Below are 23,405 nucleotides of genomic sequence, written 5' to 3'. Positions count from 1 at the left end.
TTACTACTGTACAAATTCTTTTCTTGCCCTTCACTCTCTCACTCCCCATCTGTTATCCCCCCCATTTAACCCTTTTACCCTCAGTTCTTAACTCCTCTGAAAGTGGAACATTCCCCCCACCCCAGACAGCTGCCAACCAGCTCCCAAAATAAAAAGACAAATTCCCAGCCCACCATGTCTCAGCCCGAGAAGGAGTTGCCACTACTGCTGCTGTTGATTTGCTCCTGGCGGCCCTTTTCCCCCCACCTCCCTTAGCTGTGGACTGTGGAGCTGTTAGCTCGTTACCAGTTTTGGTTTCTGAGAAGTCCCCAACTTGAGGACATTTCCTTATATGTGACTCCTGGGAGCCATTTTTTAGACTCCACAGATCAAATCACAGGTTAAAGCTCCAGATTTTATTTCCTCCACCCCTGACTATTTCAAAAGACTTCAAAGGGACATGTATATCTCCTTTGAACATTTCTTTAGATGTATTTCCTTAATAGGTATCAAACTCTTAATGTCTATCTTTTTATGTAACTTCAATTTTCCTCATTTTTGGATCTATTTAGTAGGGAATTCTAATAGGTAAGTTTCTCTAAGTGTTCTGAGTTCATGTTAGAACCAGTTTATCGGATTGTTTAGCTTGTTATTTTTACCCCCATATGTACCATTAGTACCATGTGGCATTGTTTCTTTTTGCATAGACACATTAAAATGGGGGAAATCTTAAGTGTGCAAACAAGTTGTTATTTAAGAGAGAGAGGAACACATAAATTTTATATTGCAATGGGGTCTTACACCTGAACACTTATCATAGGGACTTGGCTTAGGCTTCAGAAGATCTGACATTGACCATTCCCCTCTGAACCTTGGATCCCACTATGGAACCAGCATGGTTTTCTACACCAGCACCAGAAATGTTCTTCTACCAGGGATGACCCTAATGCTGGCTGGGCATCAATTTTCTCCTTGGGTTCATATGACACCATGACGATTTGGTAATAGCAACAACCTGCTTTCAGGGCAGGGTTCTCTGCATTATCACCAAATGGCAAGAAGAAACCAGCAGATGCTCAGGATCTGACTTCCAGGATCTCTAGCCACAGAAACCTGACAGCAACAACCGTGATTGTGAAGAGCTTTTACTGGGACCACAGAGAAAGACTTTGGGGTTAGACAACTTAGTAAGCCTGGAACCTGGAGTTGGTCTTATGCTAGGATACTTGCTGGATGAGTTCTTCCTGTTTTTAGGCCAAAGATTTCCTTTCTATTTTCCCCTATTTTGCTGTGCCTCTGCAAACAACAACAACTACTACAAACACACACACACACACTTTTTAATTGTATTTTTATCTCTTATCTTTTTTAAAACAAAGCTTACTAAATCTTTTGTTATTGTCTTAATGACTTTATTGGGTATACAATAATTTTCACAAATATACTTGCTACTGAACTTTTTCTTCTTTCTTTTTCTCCTCTTTCATTTTATTTTTAGTTTCTATTTATGTATTCTTTCTATTTTTTGAATAACTTGGCTTTCCCTTATCTTGAAACAAATGTATCATGATCAGTTATGTCAACTATGTGATGCCTTTTCTTTAAATAAAATTTTTTTTCAATCAAAACGTGTTTCAGGGTCCATGAGGTAGATGTCAAGAAGTGGAATTACTGGTTCATATGAAAATTTGATTCTCAGTGTTTTTGAGAAATGACCATATTGTTTTCCAAAAAGGATGAATTGGCAGTGAATGAGGTTTCCATTATATGCATATCTACAGCATTCCTTGTTTTGTTGCTTGCTTGTTTTATTTTTATGTATGACAGTCTCACTGTTGTTTTGGTTTGTGTCTTTCTGATGACTAATATATATTTATATATTTATTTACCTTCTGTAGATGTCTTTAAATAAATGTCTGTTCATCTCCACATTTTTGTTATTTTTGTTCATAATTTTCCTTAATATTTTTTATATATCTTAATATTAACCCTCTTCCATGTGAATGGCAAACAAGTATTTTCTTCCCGTCTGTGGGATGTCCTTTTTTCTAGTAACTGTTTATTTTTCAGTGCAGAAACATCTTAATTTGATGGGATGCCATTTGTCTATCTTTACTTTCATTTACTTGGCCAGTAGGATTGAGTTATTGAAATTGCCCTAGATTCAATACTATGAATATTATACCTATGTTTTTCTCAATATAATTTATGAGTTTGGGTATAAAACAGATCTTTAATCAATTTTGAATTAACTTTTATACATAATTTGTGATAGGGGTCTAAGCTAAATTTGACTGGCCAGGTTTTCCAACACCATTTGTGGAAGAATTTTCTAAGGAAAATAATATCAACAACTAAAACCAAAAAAAAAAAAAAAAAAGAAAATGCACTTAACTCTCTTCCTAACACCCCCCATATAAATTCATTTGTCTCTGAATCAGCCCCTTTTGTTTTTCAAAAGTAAAAAATTGCTGTGATTTTTTTATATGAAACATGCTTTATTTAATCTCATGTCTCATTATAACATTTCCCCAAGAATAAAAGAGGCAGAGGTAAGATATTCTCATTGCCACCAGAAAATTCAGTCATGTTTCTCAGCACAAAAGAGAAGTGTCAAAAAAGATTAATTATACATTACATATGTGTGTCATGTTATCTCTCATTTATATTAAAAGGCTGATTTTATTTAAATACTATTATAAAATGATTAAGAGCTGGCAGTGTTGCAATGACATTTGTTGTTGTTGTATCATACTTGGTGATGCTTTGGTGTTATTCCTGGCTCTATGCTCAGGTATCTCTCCTGGTGGTACTTGAAGGGCTGACAACCTGGGACGCTCTGGATCAAACTCAGATGAGCAGTGTTTGTAGGCTGGTGTACTATACATTGTATTATCACTCCAGCCCCTGAAATAACATTTATATCAGTCACTCTATGTGTCAATATAAAGAAATATCTTTATATTTTCTCTAAGTAATTATTTTTATGATAGTATATCTTCTAAAAGAAAACTTTATGAAGTTGAATTTATTTCTTCATCATTTGCTTTATTTTTATAAGAAAAAAGAATCCCTAAGGAGATTACAGGACAAAGAATGAAAAAAATCTTATATTAAATTCATATCCTCAGGAATTGAGGGATATTGGCTTGTTTTTCAAGCCTATGTTGTTTTGAACATTTATCTTTCTGTCCTTTATTGCTTGCTTGCTCTTTCAAGCTTATGTTCTCTCTTGATTACATACTTCTTTCCTTTTCCCCCTCACATCTTTCTAGTTTACATTCAATAAAAACTATCTTGATTCACTAAAGAAAAGAATTGTGACATTAAAACATTAAATTAAATGAAATAAGCAAAATAACAAAAAGACAACTATGGTGTTATTTCAATTGCATGAAACATTTAGAGTATGCAAATTTATAGAGATAGGAAGTAAATTTAAGGATACTAGGAACTGAGGAGAAGGAATAAAAGAATATTTAAGGTTTTTAGGGTTAGAATTTCTGTTTGAAAAATGAAAACAAATTGCAAATTGACTATGGCAGTAACTATACAACAATGTGAATAGTCAATGCCACTAAATCATACAACTAATATTGTTAGAATTGTCAATTTTTATGTTGTACCATTCTATCAAGGTAAGAAAAAATCTGGTAACCCATTAGGTTTTCACCTAAAAGAAAAATAACATTGATAAAGTTAATAGTCAATTTTAACCTAAGTTTTTAGCCCAACAAAATCATATAGAAAATATCTAAACTTTAGGACTTTGACACAAGTAGCAGTGTATCTTTTATTTATATATATTTTATTTTAATAGCCTGGTTACAGTAGTGATAAACTTTATGGTTTTTGATATATAAGATTACTGATCTTCACCACCATCAACCTGCTCCTCCACCATTCTCCTTATGTCACTTGTAGTTTGCATTGTCCTTCTTCACATACCTCCCATCCCATAACTTGGTCATTTCAGTTTTCAGCTCAAAACTCAAGGGTTTGGCATCCATTAATATTTAACAAATGACATTTTATAGGGAAACGGGGTGCTCTCCAATGTCGATGAGATAATGACATTTTTAAAAGGCAGGGATAATATGTTAAATTCTTGAAAAGCATTTAGAGATAAGCTTCCTATTTAGGTGATAGACTAGAGTCTATCTGTAAACTTATACCAACATGGTTTGGGTTTAGTAGAAGAATGAAATGATGGACTGGGACAAGTAAATAGATTTAATATGGCACATATTGAATTTTATGTGGCTGATATGACATTAGCTCTGGAGCCATTTATTTATCCCTTTGAGTTATAGTTTTACATAGCATGACCACATTTAAGCCATCTGAAGTTGGGAAACTCCAGTATTTTGATGAAGGCGCCTATATTATCCCTGGGTGTTTCATTTACATCTTCAAATCAGAGCTTAAGAATCTTTTCCACCCTATCTATTTGGAAGTTGACAGGAATCTGTCATTATTTTGTTGTCACCCTCAAGTTTCTTCTTCCTTTGACAACACAGAACTTAGAAATGGTCACGGTGTCTTAGGAAGGTTATAACTAATTGTGCATTTCCGGTAGGTAGCTATCAAGGTTCAGATAGGAAAGCAAATTATTACCAAAAAGGGATTTTTAAAATGTAGAATGCAATCATAATACTCATGTGGGAGGCTCTGGGAAATATATGAAAGGAAGAGTAAGAAAATCAGAGTCATCAACCAGTCCAATTTGATCACTGACATAGAGGGGCTTGTTAGAACTTGGATGAAAATCTGAGATACCCCAAACACATCTAAGGGTCATGTCAAAGAACTTTAAAGGAAGGTCTAAGGGAGAGCATGTCTTTGTACAGTTATGTGAGCCATAACTAAGTATAATGAGATACATGGTGCAACATTCATCAGCAAGCAGCAGAGGATGAGGTGAGAAAGGACCAGATGAAACCTACCAGCTACCTCTGCTTCCTTCACCATATATAGGACCACACCAACTTCATAAGTGTCTGATGCTTTGCTTTCTTTGGGGGGGAGGTGCATACCCAGCAATACTCAGGAGCCGCTCCTAGTTCTAAACTCAGGACTGATTCATGGTGGTGCTCGGGAACCATATGGTGGTGCTCATTGCATCTGGGTTGGCTGTGTGTGAAGCAAGTCCTCTAATAGTGATACTATCATTCTGCCCCCCTCCCAATGATTTGCTTTCTACCTTAGAAATTTCACACATGTGAAATATTCTGGGAAGTATTTTTTAAAATTTTATAGAGGAAACACCCATCCTATACTTACTCTATCTGGATAAATGAAAGATTGGAAATTTGTTTTAAAAACCTAGATTTTTTCCCCTGCTGTTTTTCATTACTTTATGGTAATAGATGGTAGAAAAGGATAGCGCTCTATAACTCTCAGTCACATCAGCTGAGTTACAAGACTGCCATTTCACATTTTCAGTTGAACTGTAAGGCATTACTTATCAACTAGCTGAACATTTTTAAATTGGACTGCCTTTAAACAAAAGCCCAATATCTAGAAGTAGAGTACTTTGCAGTGAGAAAAGCTTGGAAACAACCAAAATATTCATCATTCGGAGAGTAATTAATAAATTATGGACCAAATGTGCAATGGTATTCTGACCTCTGTGGCCTTTGCAAAAAAATGATTGTACTGATATGGATGTTAATCTGTGAAGTAAAAAATGGCAGGAGAAGAAGGACAGTGTATAGGGAACTATTAAACTTGGGTTGCATAGACTGCATATTTCCATGTAATGTCACTATCTATGGAGAAGAGACTGAGTTGGAGTAGAAGAAAAGAATATGTAAACTTTGATTTTGCATCACAGGTCTATACTATTTATTAGATAAACAGGGAGATGAAAAAGTAGGTAGACACATACTTTAATGATAATTTGCTCTGTGAAATAGTGACCTGACATGTTTTTATCCCAAATCCTAAACTTCTGGTGTCAAAGATGCCAGGAGAAAGAAATATTAGCTATCATATCTATAATATAATCAGAAAACCAAACTAATACGTTGTTTCAATATATCAAGTTGTAGATATGAGAAAGACAAGGGGGCAATTGTCCTATTTCCTCTTTCCTGTTTATTTTCATTCCTCAATATAACCGTAGTTTGTGGGAATGTCTGGACATATTATTATAAACTATGAAAGATAAGTGAAATTGTCTGTCCAAACAACAAAAGAAGTTTCCTGTTCTGATCATCAGAATTGCTTAATAAGGAGCAAGGGGACACATAGTTATTAATTTAGTTTAATTAAGAAGCTTATTCTACTTCCACCCTTCTTCTTGGGTCACCTGCTACAAGCGAATGGAATTGTTGTTCTTTATAATTAACTTTACATAAATTATATTTATCTCTTATTATGCCAAGAGGCACATAACAGGCATTTAACTTCTGCATCTTTCTGCCCAATAGCTACACATTCTTTCCTCAAAGTAGTGAACAATAAAAAACCTCAGAAGAAAACTTCATTTTGCTTAAGTATCTTGAATGATCTCGAACTCTCCATTTCCTCTTGGCCCTTTATTAGCTAATGTCTTAGCTCAAAATACTCAGCAGTGATTATTGCACGCAGGGCTGTGGAACACAATCACATAATGGGCTTTCCACCTCTGGTGCTGTCTCTTGATTAGCATGCAGAATTAAAGGCACTGAAAAAAATAAAAAGGTTGGTAGCCTCTTTTAGAAATGGTTCTTAGATCTCTTTCTTTCCTGGCTTTGCAGTTTCTTCCTTCAGTGACCTGTGTCTGTGTGCAAATGGACAGTTGGCCTTTCTGAAGCTGTTGTCTCTACCATCAGTATGATGTAGTTATCTCAGCTGTTTCATAAAGTATAGCCCCAAGGAGGTGAGGGCTATACTGGCTGCTCTTTTCACAGCTGGGTCTTTAGTTTGAAACCCCGACTGTAATTTCCTGTGTTCTCTCAGTAAACTGACTTTCAGCAGCTCTTTCTCTTTAGAGATGGTTTAGTTAGAGATCACTAAAGGTTGGATGCTTTCATCCATTGATAGATGCCATCAATATCAGTAATTTGTTCCTCTATTTGTCTTCTTCCCCAAGTAGAATCTCCTGAATTTCTGAGTAAAGATCACTGATGTCAATGTCTCCTTTAAATATATATTAAATATAAATATATATTTATATATATGGGTATATACATGGGTAAAGGTCACTTATGTCAATTTTCCTTTAAGTATTTTCTCTGAAGCTCATCACCTTATATGTTTTGATTTTTGTTTTAGTCTCACCTTATAAGTTCTACAAGGACATGGATTTCTCGGCATCCTCTTTGCCTACACAGACTAGGCACTTGAAATGAAAAAGACAATTAGATGTAATTGTAGTTGTCCTTCTCTTCTAATTGAAGAAGCTAATCTAACGCTCTGCCCTGGGAGCAAGATGAGTCCATTCAAAAGAGTGGGAACTTTAATGTGTAGTACAATGGTCAGGATATGGAAAGAACCCAAATTTCCAATGACAGATAATTGGATAACTAAGCTGTGTGTGTATAAATAAACATTAAATACCCACAAGAAAGGATTAAGTCATGCAGTTCATTGTATCTTAGATGGAAGGAGAGAGTATAATGTTAAGCGAAGTAAGTCTAAGGAAGAAAGGCAAATACTGATGTTGTCACAAACCAGACAAGAGAATGGGAGAGATCAAAACTCTTTGCTTTAGAGAACATGGATGAGAATTCCAAGGACGGGGAAGAATGGAGGAGAGAAGAAAGACGTGGACTAATTGGGAATTGGTCAGGACATTGAATGCTTCAGTGGTAGAGAGATGAGAACCATTAGAGACAACACTGCTGTAAACAGACTACAATAATTAAACCCCAAAATGTGTCTTTTGCAGGATGGAAAGAAAAACTTGGGTCATTGGCAGGGGACAGACACTGATAAAGTTGGAACACTATCCACCTGAGCCTATTATTAAAAGCTTTGTAAATCAGTTGGCCTAAAGACAAAAAAAAAAAAAAAAAAAAGAGTAGGACATGGCCTTTATCTATAAACTACATTCTTTATGCATTTTGACTCATGATTTTTGTCTGCCAAGGACCATCCTCACCCAAGGAGACCACCTTCTGCAGACAATTTTCTCTTTCTCTGGTAACTTTACTTGGCAATTCTATCAAGGTGGTGCTTCTGTTCTAATTGACGGGGCTGAACTAAGGAGAGATTACAAGCTAGAACAATATAACTTTAGGACCTGACCTTTTTGTTGGGGTGGGGAAGAGAGAGAGAGAGAGAAAGAGAGAGAGAGAGAGAGAAAGAGAGAGAGAGAGAGAAAGAAAGAAAGAGAGAGAGAAAGAAAGAGAGAGAGAAAGAGAGAGAGAGAGAAGAAAGAGGAAAGGAGAGAATGAGCTCTGAGTCAAGACACACAAAATGATCTGCCTGCCTCAGCTTGCTTTTCAAGCTTTATTTTTTTAATAATTAATTTAAGCACCATGTTTATAGACCTGTTCGTAATTGGGTTTTTCAGCCATAAAATGCACACCCCCATCACTAATGCAACTTTCCTGCCACTCCTCCCCCATCCCCTGCCAGCCTTCAAGACAGGCATTGTATAAACAAACAAACAACAACAACAAACCAACCTGCCTCAGTACACTTGGAATTCAGGATAGGTGATTAAAAATTTAGTCTCAATCTGGTCTACACTCATAGAGACTGAGTTCAAAATCTAAAAATTTTGGAGCCAAGGTTTCCTTACTGAGGAAAAAAACTGATGTAGGGCAGATGAGAGTCGAACGAACATGACCAGAGATAGTACGGAGGGTTAATCTCAAATGTTTATCTTGAATACAACAGAACTAGATTAAATCTCAGCTCCACATCAGGTTAAATCACTGAACACTGCACTGAGTGCAGCATTATCACACACACACACACACACACACACACACACACACACACACACACACACACCCCAAAACAAAAGGAAGAATCAAACAAACAAATATGTTCATGATAATAACATGAGACTACTATGTCTTGGCCCTGGAGTCCTTAATTTCAGTTTACTTGAGTGTCAGTGGAATTTCTTAGAAGTTTTAAAATACCTTTATATTTGTGTAATATATACTTCTCTTTTCTTAGACTTGTTAAAGGTGATTTTTATTCCATAATAAGAAACTTTTATTATCTAATGGTGACAGAAATATGATAGGGCATCTATTCATTCTCTGATTTTATAGATGAGGAAATATTATGATATTATATCAAATAATTAATAATTAATATAATTAACATTGAATAATTGAATATTAGACTAATTAATTGTCATATAATTTCTGTAAGAAAGTGGCAGAACTAGGATTTGGTCTTAGGTGAATCTGATTACAAGGTCTGAATTACAAGACTTCTATTCTATCATCAATAATGTCTTATCAACCTGAGGCTTCTCTTCTCTAAAACTTTGTATTCTGGAGGTTTTTCTTGGCCCATAAAAGAATTAGAATATTGATTACCCAGGGGCTGAACAATCAGATTCATTTATTGATTTTTTTATTCATTTATTTTTATTCAATTAAATTAATTTATTTATTTATTGCTATTTATTCACATTTACCAGTAGTCCCCCCACCCCTGCCCCGGCCTTGTAAGCAGTGGAGCCTCAGAGAGGGAATAAACCTAGAATTCAAGACTTTGGGGTAGCAAGAACAGTTGCAGTGTCTCCACAGAGAGCTGAAAGAAAAAAAATTGGGATAATGGGGACACTGAATACAGCTCTGAGAATGAGGAGATATTCAGGAAGTTAGCTAGGAATGTAGATCACCCAAAAGAAGGAGAGCAGTTTTGCACCCCAGTAGAAAATGCTAAACATTGCCTTCCCCAAGATATCATATTTAGGAAACTAGGAAAGATTACTACTCAGTATCATCTATCTGTCAGTCTTGAGAGACCTTCATATTCGTGTTCATTTGTCGTGAACTTGCTCAGGTTTCTCTCAGCTCCTGGTTAATGATTTACAATCGACACCTTGGTAACTGCTGGGGGGCCCCTTCTCCCTGTCCTCCTTCGGCAGGAAACTATTCTGAGCTTGGGGACAATTCATTCTAAGGCCTAGGACATTGTTAAAGCTGATCAGAGCCTTGTTCAACAAGTAGTAGGTCTGAAACTCTGCTGACAGACACTGTCTCTTCCAGGCAAGAGGCCATTTATGAAGGATCCCTGGTAAGGTAGTGAGTTAATCAAAAAAATAAAAGAGCTTGCTGAACTCAGCATGGTGGTAAAATGCAGCTTGACCACACTGGAGAAACAGCCCCAAACTGCTAATCTGAACTGGTCATTCTCAGGAGATCCCTGTTTCAGAGGGGTCAAGTTCTCCTCAGTGCCCAGGTCTTTTTTCCTCAGAAGGAGGCTGCTACTAGCACTAAACCTCACAGGAAATCATGAGGATCAAATGAGGTTGTGAATGGGAAGGATTTGTTGACTGCAAAATGTATACTGTGGTAAAGGCCTGTCAGTTCCACTGATTATTAACATCCTCCTAGAGGACTTGTCTTCCATTCCCAGTTCAGCTCTTCTTTGAGTCTGAAAATCACCTCTTTTTCCTGAGGGGGAAAGTTTCATTCATGATCTATTTCGGAGTGATAGTCTTTCCTGAAAAGAATCCACCAATATTTATAATTCACATTCGAAAATGTGTTAAACATATTTAGCAAGCTCCCCATGAATTCTTTGTGCCTAGTACTAAAAACAGAAAAAGCAACATATGGAATGTGTGCTTATTTGATCTCGAGTTGATCCAAATGAACACAGACATTTGCCCATTTTTCTAGAGAAAAAGCTAGTACAATGATTATTGCCTTGTGTGGAGGTGATCAATGTACATGTCAATCAAATGTATTCTGTCCAGAATGACATTTTTATTTTGGGCAAAAAATAGAGAAAACCACTGCAACTAACTAAGATGTCTGCATCTAACTAAGATGTATATATATATTTATATATATATCCTCTGATACTCCAATAGTCCTCTCTGACCTGTCTTTTCCTATTACAGACCTTAAACTTCAGGATTCTGTTTTACTACCGGGCATGTATGACAGGCACCACACCGATAGCAACTTTTTTCCAAAGGAAAGCATGTTGTTATTCATACCACCACAGGCAATGAACCTGGCAGTGAGCCTGACTGAAGGAACAGAGAACAAAAATATCTTTAAGACTGACCTCTTGTTTCAAAGGTACCTCAACTCCTCCGAGATTTCAGCTCAGCACAAAAACTTTCAAGCATCAGATAGTCTGGAACATAAACTTTATCAAAGGAAATTGGTTCAGCACAGGTTAAATTTGGTCAGCCATGAGCATGCTGCATACAAATATAACAGAAGAATCTAGATTAAGTGTTCCCTCTGGGAGCCAGAGTGATAGCACAGCAGCAGGGCGTTTGCCTTGCACACGACAAACACAAGACAGACCCTAGTTCGATTCCTGGCATCCCAGGTGGTCCCCCAAACCTGCCAGGGAGATTTCTGAGTGCAAAGCAAGAAATGAGCCCTGAGCACCACCGGGTGTGACCCAAAAACAAACAAAAAAGTGTACACTCTGCCCCTAACAATCCAGAGAGGGAGTCTGGGAGTCATGAGAGATAAAAAGGAGACCTCATCTATGATGTTGTTTGAATAAGTTAGAAAGATCCTACTTAAGGGGCCGGGCGGTGGCGCTGGAGGTAAGGTGCCTGCCTTACCTGCGCTAGCCTAGGAGACGGACCGCGGTTCGATCCCCCGGCGTCCCATATGGTCCCCCAAGCCAGGAGCGACTTCTGAGCGCATAGCCAGGAGTAACCCCTGAGCGTTACCGGGTGTGGCCCAAAAACCAAAAAAAAAAAAAAAAAAAAAAAAAGAAAGATCCTACTTAAAAATATCTTTTAAAGAGCTAGAGGAAATAGAGTGGGTAGGGTATGTTTGCTTTGCATGTTCAGGGTTTGATTCCTGGCACCCCATATGGTCTCCTAAACACTACCAGGAGATATTCATGAGTGAAGAGACAGAAGTACCCTTGAGCACTGTCCTATGTGACCCCTAAATGAAATATCTCTCTTTATATATAGATTTATATCTTATCTTCGTTAAAACCTGAAACTCCATCATTAGTGATTTTTTTCTGTGGGTCAAATATTTATCTTTTCCTAAATTGTTCTGTTCTTTTAAGGACTGGTAATTTAAAACAATGTTTTTTTGATGAAAATAATTTCTTTATTTAAGTTACATGGTTACAGACATGTTCGTAATGTGTCATAAAATGCACCCCCTGTTCACCAGTGCAAATTTCCTACCACCAATGTCCCTCATCTCCCTCCTCCCCCATCTCCTCCTGCCTTCAAGACAGGCATTGTACTTCTCTATAAGTGTCATGGTGGCTGCCAGTGTAGTTACTTCTCTAACTGCACTCACCACTCTTTGTGGTAAGCTTCATATTATGGGCTGGTCCTTCCAAACCTCATCTCTATAGTCTTTGGGTACTATTACCCTACTGTCTTTTATTTTTCTTAAACCCCACAGATGAGTCAGACTTTGTGTTTATCTCTCTCTCTCTCTGATTTATTTCACTCAGCATAATAATCTCTATATCCATCCATTATAGGCAAATTTCATGATGTCATTTTTCTAACTGCATAGTATTCCACTGTGTAGATGTACTACTGTTTTTTTAGGCACTCAGGAATTTGGGTTGTTTTCATATTTTGGCTATTGTAAACAGCACTGCTGTAAACATAGGAGTGCAGAGGGCATTTTTGTATCGTGTTTTAGTATTCCTAGGGCATATCCCTAGGAGTAGTTTTGCTGTATCATTTGGGAGCCTAAGAACCATTTTTTAAAGGAACATCCATATTGTTTTCCATAAAGGCTGAACTAGATGGCATTTCCACCAGCAGTGAATGAGCGTTTCTTTCTCTCCACATTCATGAACGTAATGGTTGTTCTTGCTCTTTGTGATCTGTGTCAAGGACTGGTAATTGAAAAAAATTCAAATTGGCATTTTGAACTGAATTGAGGTGAGTGTCCTCAGACTAGATCTTGGCCAGGAGAAAAAAAAAAAAAAGATTATGATCCACATCAGGAGCTGTAGCTGCAGGCTGTGGGCAGTGTTTGGACTAAAAACCATTATTTCCCAAGTCCCCACTCTGCCTGTTGCCTCCATCACCCCTTTAAGATTACCTTCAGAAATATCAACCTGACTAAACTTCAGGTTCAGGGGTCTTTGGGCTGATATGATGAGTGCTTCTTGGAGTGAGTGTGGGCACCCTCTCTCAACATCTTCCTTTTTACAAGATGTCTGGCTGCTGTTTGCCACAAATTTAGTTGCCATGTTCAAATCAGGCCAGATCCATAAGTAAACTCACTCTTGAACAGATGTAAACCAAACCATGAAAGACCATGGGTACAAAGGCCCACAAAGCAGAAAACTGGCCATTTTGGGAAGAGCGAATGGGCTAAGTCCTTGCCCTATTGAAGTCAGGCTTCCTGCCTCCATCACTCAGAATCACTGTTTTCCCAATGGCCCTGTTTAATCACCTCTTTATGATTTCCTTGGAGGACACCAATCTGACCAAACTTCAGGTATGCCAGTCTTTGGGTTGATATCACTAGGGCTTTGTGGAGTGATGGTGAGTACCTCCCTCCATATCTTCCTCCTCCAGGAGACCTGACAGCTCTCTACATGCTCTTAAAACTCAAAGTATCAATAATAAATAGTGCTTTGAACTTCTGGATGACTTCATTTATTGATGTGATCATTCCAATAGAATCATGCCATTTGAAAAGAATGGACAGCTAACAACAAGACCTTACTAAACCTGTTGCTTTTGTATTGATGACTTCATTGGAGATACAATAATTTTCACAAATGTGCTTGGTGCTGTACTAATTTTTTATTTCTTTAAAAAAATCTTTTTTTCTTCCCTTTCCTTTTATTTTTTTATTTTTCCCCAATACATTTGCTTTCACTTACCTGGAAACAAATACATTAGGTCAACTATGTTAAGTATTTTCTTTAAATGAAGTAAAAAATTTTTTTAATGAAAAGGGCCATTTTGGGGGCTGGAGCAAAAGTTCAGGGATAGGACATTTGCCTCTCACATGGCTGACCTAGGTTTGATTCCCAACATTGTATATGGTCCCTAAGCCCATTAGCAATGATTCAAAAACACAGAGTCTGGACTACCCGCTGAGCACCAGCAGGTGTGGCCCAAAAGCAAAAAAAAAAAAGGAGGGGGGGAATAGAAACACCATTTTGAACAGAACCAAGGTGAAGTAAATCTTTCCAGACAAGAACATGACTGCTCTGCTTCACTAAATGGCTGCACATTTCTTCTAGTCTAGGAGTTCCACCACAACACATAAAAACACCACCACAATATAAAGATCACACTGAAAAAGCAATATAGAACCACACCACACTCAGTGAAAGAAGATGATAGTTCTGAAGACCCAGCTAACATCAGCCTCCTATATAACCTCTCTGATCAGGATTTTAGAACAGAACTGTTAAGGATGTTCAAAGAACTCATAGCATGGAATGAACAGGCAGCAAGATGCAAGAGGATATGGGAATAGAAATGAGAATACTTCAAACAAAAATATTAAGACTGAAAAACTTGATAGACAAGATGGAAAACTCACTGGAATGCCTTACCAGCAGAGTAACAGCTGTTGAAGATAGAGTCAGTGAGCTGGAAAATGAGTTGCATTACAGTTCCATTCAGCAGAAGAAGTTGGAAAAGAGCCTTAAAAATCAACAAACAGAAGATGGAAAAAATCCTCAAACTAAGTGAACAAATTACAATAAATCTTTGGGATAAATTTAACAGAAATAACACAAGAGTATTGGGGTCCCCTAGGGCTAGGAAGAAAATCCCTATAAAGAAGCACTAGTCAAAGACACCAGAGCTGAAGGTTGCTTACATTCACATTCTGTATGCCTACAATTCAAAAAAGACCCAAATAAAAACACCCCAAAGCACATCTTAGCTACAATGATGAAAACCATAGAGATAAAATACTAAAAGCAACTAGGTTGAAAAGGGAAATTATATACAAAGAAAGAAACTTAAGATTTACAATAGATTTATCACAAGCAACCTGCAAAAGAGAGTGCCCAAAAGCACAAAAACAGTGGTGAGAAATAGTGAAGAAACTGAATGTAATGAGTTGGTGAATGCCTCACCAACAATACTTCACCCAAACAGACTTTCATTCATGTTTGAAGAAAGAATAATTCACAGCCTCACAGATAAACAGCTCAGGAACTTTACAGACTCAAAACCAACCTTAAAAGAAGTTCTGAAGTGTCTGAAGTGTCTACTTTAAGGCACTGCAGATCAGACCTCACAAGCATACAAACAAAAGATTACACAAAATCCTATGACAATAATCTCTCTCAACTTCAATGACTAAATGCACCAGCTAAGAGACACAAAGTGGCAACATGTATCATAAAATTTAATACATTTTTCTGCGTACTAGAAACACATTTGAATAATTTGAGCAAACATAGACTCAGTCAAATTTTGGAAGACATCCCTCAAGCAAACAATTCCTAAAAAAGAATAGAGTGGCCATACTTATATCAGATGACATAAATTTTATGCTTAGAAAGAATAAGAGACAGAAAATGTCATTTCTTAATAATCAAGAGATATGTACATTAGAAAGAAATTACATTAGTAAACATATATGCACCCAATGAAAAAAATCCTTAAAACAACTGCTAATAGACTTGAAGAAAGACATGAATACCAACATAATAGTTGTGGGAGACTTCAACCCTGCCCTGTCACCTCTTGATAGATCAACCAAACTAAAAATCAACAAAGATATACTTTGAAGTAAGAAATGGAAAAGAGGAGCTTAGTAGATATGTGTGTATAGACAATATTACTTACTTGTGTATATTATTATGTTTGTTTACTAAAAAACAGGGGGGGTAATTGTGTATGTAAACATTTCCATGGGATTATTATGTTACTGATCCTACCCTGATCATGATTGTGCCCTACCCTAGGGTGTGACCTGGCATTCTGCTTCCACCCTTGGGTGGTACCTGATTATTATGTATAAAAGCAAGCTCTGTGGAAGGCTAGGGCTTTTTTCCTGTGGTTGATTCTGGGGCTTTGGATTTCAGCCTTATGCATGGAATAAAGCTATTATCTTCAGAAGCTTGCCTGTCTGTTAGCTTTATACCCACCACATTCACCTCAGAACCGCCGGCTGAACAGGGTAGCAGACACGTGGTCCAAGCTGGAGGAGAAAGACCTCATCTTCCATCCCTCCATCAGCCAACCCCATCAAGGGTTGTTCTGCAACATGTATATACTGAATATACATTCTTCTCCAAAGCACATGGGACATTCTTCAAAATATACCATATGCTGGGCCATACCTCCATAAAATCAAGAGATAAAATTTGTATCAACTATCTTAGATCATGATGCAATGAACATAGAAGTTAATTACAAATAAAAGCAAAGACTAAGCTTTATATTAAACATCTCACTACCAAACAATCAATGGCTCAGAGAGGAACCAAAGAGATATCAAAAGATCCCTAGAAACAAATGAAAAAAAAAAAAAGAAATCATGAATTATTAGAATTTGTAGGACACAGCAAAGTGGTACTGAGGAAAAATGTGTAGTTTTACAAAAATTCATGAAGGAAGAAAAGGCTTATCTATACAATTTAATGGTACAACTTAAGAGATTAAAAACTGGTCAACAAAATGAGCTGAAAGCAGACAGAAGGAAGGAAATAATAAAACTTAGAGCAGAAATCAATAAACTGAACACCTCCCAATACAAAAGATGAATAAAAGCAAGAGTCGGCTCTTTGAAAGGAAAAAGATCAACAAATCATTAGCAAGACTCACAAAGAAAGGGAAAAGCTTAATGAATCAAATCAGAAATGAAAGTGAGGACATCACAACAGATACTACAGAAATTCAAAGGGTAATCATAGATTACTTTGAGAAGCTTTATGTCACAAAAATGAGAAAACCTGGAAGAAATGGATAAATTTTGGACTGCTAAAACCTCACAAGTTTAAACCAAAATGACATGCAATACTTGAATAAACCTATCACTACCAAGAAAGGTAAAATGGTAATTAAAGCCTTCCCCAAAAAATAAAATCCCAGGCTCAGATGATTTCTCTAATAAATTGTTTTAAACTTTTAAACTTTTACTGCCAATTCTTTTCAGGCTCTTCCAGGGAAACTGAAGAAACAGAAACACTCCCAAACAGTTTCTATGAAACTAATACCATCGTGATACCAAAACCAAACAGAGACACCACACACAAAGAGAATTATATGTTGATATTCTTGGTGAACACAAGTACAAAGATCCTCAACAAAATTCTAGCAAATAGAATCAAACAACTCATTAAGAAGGTCCCATACCATAACCAAGTAAGATTCATTCTAGAGATGCAAGGATAGTTTAACATATGCAAGTTAGTCAATATAATACAACATATCAACATAAGAAAATATAAAAATCATATTATTATATCAAATTCATTTAAATTATTTGACAAGTTCCAGCACCCTTTCATAATAAACCCTTAACAAAATGGGAATTGAAAGAATCTTCCTCAATATAGTCAAAGTCATTTATCACAAGCCTCTGGCAAGCGTTATACTCAATGGGAAATAACTAAAAGGCTTTTCTTTAAGATCTGGCAAAAGACAAGTTTGCCCCCTCTCACCACTTATATTCAATAGGATACTGGAAGTACTTGCTATAGAAATTAGGCAAGAAAAATATACCAATTGATCCATCAAGAAAGAACTCAAGCTCTCACTGTTTGCAGATAACATAATACTATTTTAGAAAATCAAATTACTCCACAAAAATACATCTAGAAACAATATATTTGTATAGTATTGTCAGGCTGAAAAATAAAAATGTAAAAATATATGGAGTTTCTATTTACAAATAATTAAAAAGAAGAAGGCTATTAAAAAACAATCCCAATTCACAATTGTGCCTCAAAGGTACAATCAAGTACATTGGAGTCAACTAAAGAAGTGAAAGATGTATTGAAATAAAACTATAAAACATTACTTCAAGAAATAAAAGAGGACATAGAAAATAGAAACATATACCCTGCTTATGGATTGGGAGGTTTAACATCACTAAAAATGAATTCTTATCAAATAAATATATAATGCAGATTTAATGCAATCTCTATAATGATACTCAACATTTCAGAAAGAAATAGATTAAACACTCCTGAAATTTATATGGAATATTAAATTTCCATGAATACCTGAAGAAAACATTGGGAAAATAAGATGGGAGGTATTTATTTCCCTAACTTCAAACTATAAAGCAGCACTCATTAAAAGATGCATGCTGGGAACAGGGGTGGAGGGAGGACACATTGGTGGTGGGAATGCCCCTGATTCAATGTTACTATATACCAAAAATACTACTGTGAATGATTGGTAATCCACTTTGGTCAAAATAATATTACTAATTAAAAAATCATTAGAATAAAGACAGACCCTCAAATCAATGGAATAAACTCAAATATTCTAAAACTGACCCTCAGGAACATGATCAATTAATTTTTAACAAAAGGGCAAAAAATGCACAATGGAGCAAGGACAACACATGGTGTTGGGAAAACTGGTCCACTAGATGCAAAAAAATTGAACTTAGACCTCTCTTTAATGTCATACACAAAAATCAAATCAAAATTGTTGAAAGACTTTGATATCAGATCCCAAATCATAGGAGATATAGAGAAAATGTAGACTCCATGATATTGGAACTAAAGACATTTTCAAGAGTGAAACACCACTGGCCAAGCTAGTGGAAGCAAAGATAAACAAATAGGACTACATCAAACAAAGAAGCTTCTGCACCTCAAAGAAAACAGTGACTAGGATACATAGACTACACACTGAATGGGAGAAACTATTCACCCAATACCCATCTGATAAGGGCTTAATTTCCAACATATACAAGGACTGGTAGAGTTCAATCCCATCTGGAAAATGGGGGGAGGGAAGAAGAAATGAACAGACATTTCCTCAAAGAAATTCAGATGGCCAAAAGATACATAAAAATGCTCCACATTATTAATTATTAGGGAGATTCAAGTAAAAATAACAATGAGAGGGAGTCCGAGAGATAACACGGTGGTAGGGCTTTTGCTTTGCATGCAGTCAACTCTGAACAGACCCAGTTCGATTTCCTGGCAGCACATATGGTTCCCTGAGCCTGCTAGGAGCAATTGCTGAGTGAAGAGCAAGGAGTAACCCCTGAGCACAGCCGGGTCTGGCCCCCCAAAACAAAAAAAATTAAATAAAATAACAGTGATATATCATCTTTAGCTCCAATGTCAGCACACATCCAAAGAGCAAGAAACAAACTGTGCTGGTGTGAATGTAGGAAAAAATGGATTCTCATTCACTACTGATGGGAATGTAGACTGGTCTAGCTTTTTGGAAAAACAATATGGATATTTTTCAAAAAATGAGAATTTGAGTATTCACATGGCACAACAATGCCACTCCTAGTGATATACCATAGGAACCCAAAAACACAATATATAAAAACCCTCTGCATCCTTATATTCATTGCAGCACTACTCAAAATTGCCAGAATTTGGAAACAACCCCAAAACTTAGGTGACTTAAGAATCTATGGTGTATTTACAGAATAGAATACTATATATCTGTTAGGAAAAATGAAATCATGAAGTTTACTTATACACGAATACTATGGAAAATATTGTGTTGAGTGAAATGATTCAGAAGGAGAGGGATGGACATAGAATGATCTCACTCACTTGTAGAATATAAGAAAAGTTATAGCATGGTAGTAATACCAAAGACAATAGAGATAAGGGCCAGGAAGACCCTTAGTATGAAGCTTCCCACAAAGAATGGGAGTGCAGATATAGCAGAGAAGAGACCACTGTTTCAATGATAGTTGGAAATGATCACTCTGGACAAGAGTTGGCAGGAGATAAAGTGATATGCATGATACTCTTCACTAACAACAATACAAACCATAGTATCTAAAAGGGGGGAGAAAAGTGAGAGTGAGGGAGAGAAAAAAGAGAGAGAGAGAGAAATGTCTGCCCCAGAGGCAGGCAGGGAGAGGAGGGAAATTGGGGACATTGGTGGTGGGATATGTGAACTAATGAAGGGTGTTTTATATCCTATGACTGAAACTCAATCATGAATAACTTTGTATTTTTGGAAAGAGAAATCAACTGTCTTATAAACAATCCCTTGCATAAATGGTGTTTATATAATGTAATAAAATTAATTGGCAATAAAAATTTAATTGTCATTAAAGGACTTGTATAAAGCTTTTTCTCAATGTCTTTTAAGAGACAAAAGGTAAATACTCCTTAAAATAATGAGAAAAAGAGAAAAAGGGAGGAGAAAGGAATAAATGAATAAAAATTAAAAAGTATGAGAATTTTTACCCACAAATTTGACAAGGGTTAAAACATCTAAAACCATCATATTTGTGAGGCATTTCTCACATTTCAATTATTTGGTTAATTTTAGTAAGATTATAGCTTTACAACTACTGACTGCCTCTATAGTTTAGTTCCCCAGTTAATAGAACTCTACCCCATTTAGTTTCAGAATCCCAAGATTGTCAAAAGAAAAATTATTTCAGCTGATAACCTTCCTCTTTCTCAAGTTCTGTCATTGGCTTGAACTTTTATCTCTACCCTCACCTCCGATGCTCTGTTAAAGCCTGTTATAAGATTCTGGGGAAGGCAAAACTGGCCAAAGCATCTGTAATGAGATGTACCTAATGCCCTGTGGATCTGGCCCAGGTAGGTCCTCATCTCAGATTTTCCAGCTGAAAACTGGATCTAAAAACACTTCCTCATAAGTACATTGCATTTGAGTGGAATATGGTAGATGCTTATGTCAGTTAGGGCTGAGCCTGGAAATTCATAGTATATTTAATTTGCACATACAAGGAAACTTTAATATATAAACAATTAACTATACTGCAGTTGTTAGGACAGAAAGAACCAATGTTAGACTCCATATTTCTCACAGATCCATAAGCTACTTATAAGAGTGCAAAACCATGAGTAAGATTCTTGTAAGAGTGAAATAAATAGATCATGGGCTACACATAAGCATAACATTCTTAAATATTGTAAGATGTTCCATACTGCACTCAGAGTTCTGTAGACACTCTGAGTCTCAGGTTTATCTTCTTTAAAATGGGTCTCATAAATTGCTGTAGTTACCAAATACATCATTTTATGTGAAAATCCTAATCATGTCTCAATTAATATATGTTACTTACATTTTTCACTCAACAACATGGGTTCAGAGTATTGTGTCATTTTCCTTTTAGAAGGCTGAAGAATATTCTTTGACAAAGGAACATTCTCTTACCGTGCAGGACCCCTGACTAAATTTAATCTGTGGCACTTCCCCCCTGCTGGCCAAGCACAATATCAGTAGTATGGCTATTTGGTCTCTCCAGAGCACAACTAAAGTGTGCAAGCACCTCAAACATCTATGTGTGACTTGGTTATTGTAATAACAACAGTGCCAACAGGGGCAAGACATGAACAGGGAATTTTAAAAGTTTCTCACCTGTTAATTCAATATGTGAATCCACTGATAACACTCAAGAACCCTATGAACAAAATAAAATCGATATAAATTTCTCCTGATCTTCATCGAGGTCAACAACAAGGATCATGGGTAAAAATAATAATAATAAAGTTTCTCATTTTTACTGGACTTTCATAGTTTTTTCCCTATCTGCTTTACAATATCTCTAGATTTTTCACTTAATCAGATTTTTGTCAAATCCAAGTTCTTTTTCTCTGCCCAGAAAAGCCCCCTAAAGAGCATAAATATTCACATCAACTATAAAAGGGTCAATATATATGTATATTGGTCTTTGGGTCACACCCGGCAGTGCTCAGGGGTTACTCTTGGCTGTCTGCTCAGAAATAGCTCCTGGCAGGCACGGGGACCATATGGGACACCTGGATTCGAACCAACCACCTTTGGTCCTGGATCGGCTTCTTGCAAGGCAAACCCGCTGTGCTATCTCTCCGGGCCCAAAAGGGTCAACATATTGAGTAAAGACTGTTTTAGTAAGTAGAAGTGTCAGGCTTAGACTAGGCTTTGGGTTGGTTTATTTATTTTTTTGGAGGAGGGTGTCACACCCAGCGGTGCACAGGGGTTACTCCTGACTCTGAGCTCAGAAATCACCCCTGGCAGGCTTGAGGGACCATATGGGATGCTAAGATTCAAACCATCGTCTGTCCTGGGTTGGCTGTGTGCAAGGCAAGATGCCCTACCTCTGTGGTATCTCTCAGGCCCTAGGCTTTGGTTTTATCTCTCTCTCTCTTTGTGTCTTGCTGTTTACAACAAAGAGTGTTGCCACTTTTTATTTTTTGATTTGTAGAAATACAAATATTGGGACTATCTGTACATCTTACAAGGTTGTTGATGAGGGAAGAACGTACTATCTTCGGGACATAGAAATACAAACTCAAATAGCTTATTTCTACCTTAATCACATTTTGGATGAGTGAAAGACATTTCAAAGTTCTCAACTTCTCTTTCCCAAACACTTCTTCAATCAGGAGTCCAGAATCCTGGTTGCCAGTCCATCTTCTTTGGTGTTAAAGCTGGATTATGGCTGTGATTGCTGGTCAGTATTTCCTATTCCCATAAAATTTACTCTGTGAGTCATGACGCTGATCTGAGATAAATATAGAATGCTAAAATCCGGGTCCTGGCCCAGACCCACTTTTCTATGCTCTTTTCTCCCCTCTTTTCAGTGTCTCTTTACAGCAGGGCTATGCTGAACACGATCTGCCTGTGACTAAATACCATCACCTCAAGTCTTATTACCAGTATTATCATTGTAGCTAGAGAGATAGTACAGAGCTTAAGGAATTTCTTTGCATGCCCTATCCTGGGTTAGACTCCTAGTACCCCATATGGTCCCTTCCAGGAGTGATCCTTAAGTGCAGAGGCAGGAGTAAGCCAATAGCACTACCCGCTATGGCCCCCAAACAAACAAAAATAGTGTTATAAATATTATGTGAAAAGAGTATTTATTAAGAACTTCGTAAGGCTATTTTTGTAATGTCTGTAAGGTTTAAAATTTTGTCAAATTTAACTAAATTCAAAATTTCAATTAATTTAATAAAATGTATTTGTTTTGTTTTCTTTGTTTTGTTTGGATTTGGGGCCATGCCTGGTGGTACTCAGGGATTACTTCTGGCTCTGTGCTCAGCGATCGCTACTGATGATACTCCTGCGATCACAGAGATGGCTGTTTTAATTTTTGTGGGGTTGTTTTGGTTTTGAGCCACATCCGGCAGTGTTCATGGGTTATTCCTGGCTCTGCACTCAGAAATAACTCTTAGTGGTC

The 23,405-nt window shown here is 36.8% G+C and overlaps 1 protein-coding gene across 1 annotated transcript in view; it reads right to left on the bottom strand.

The window, feature by feature from the left end:
- The window catches only part of SCG5 (secretogranin V), a 239,057-nt gene extending 216,773 nt beyond the window's left edge, over positions 1-22,284 (bottom strand). Inside the window, exon 1 of the mRNA XM_049789808.1 lies at positions 22,279-22,284. The gene's annotated coding sequence lies outside the window, so the exon portion shown is untranslated. The remainder of the gene's footprint in view (positions 1-22,278) is intronic.
- Positions 22,285-23,405: the final 1,121 nt, after the last annotated feature.

Source organism: Suncus etruscus, chromosome 16 (assembly GCF_024139225.1).
Source record: "Suncus etruscus isolate mSunEtr1 chromosome 16, mSunEtr1.pri.cur, whole genome shotgun sequence".
NCBI classification, from domain to species: Eukaryota; Metazoa; Chordata; class Mammalia; order Eulipotyphla; family Soricidae; genus Suncus; species Suncus etruscus.
Note: the sequence above shows the minus strand (reverse complement) of the source record. Positions and strands in the feature narration are given on the sequence as shown.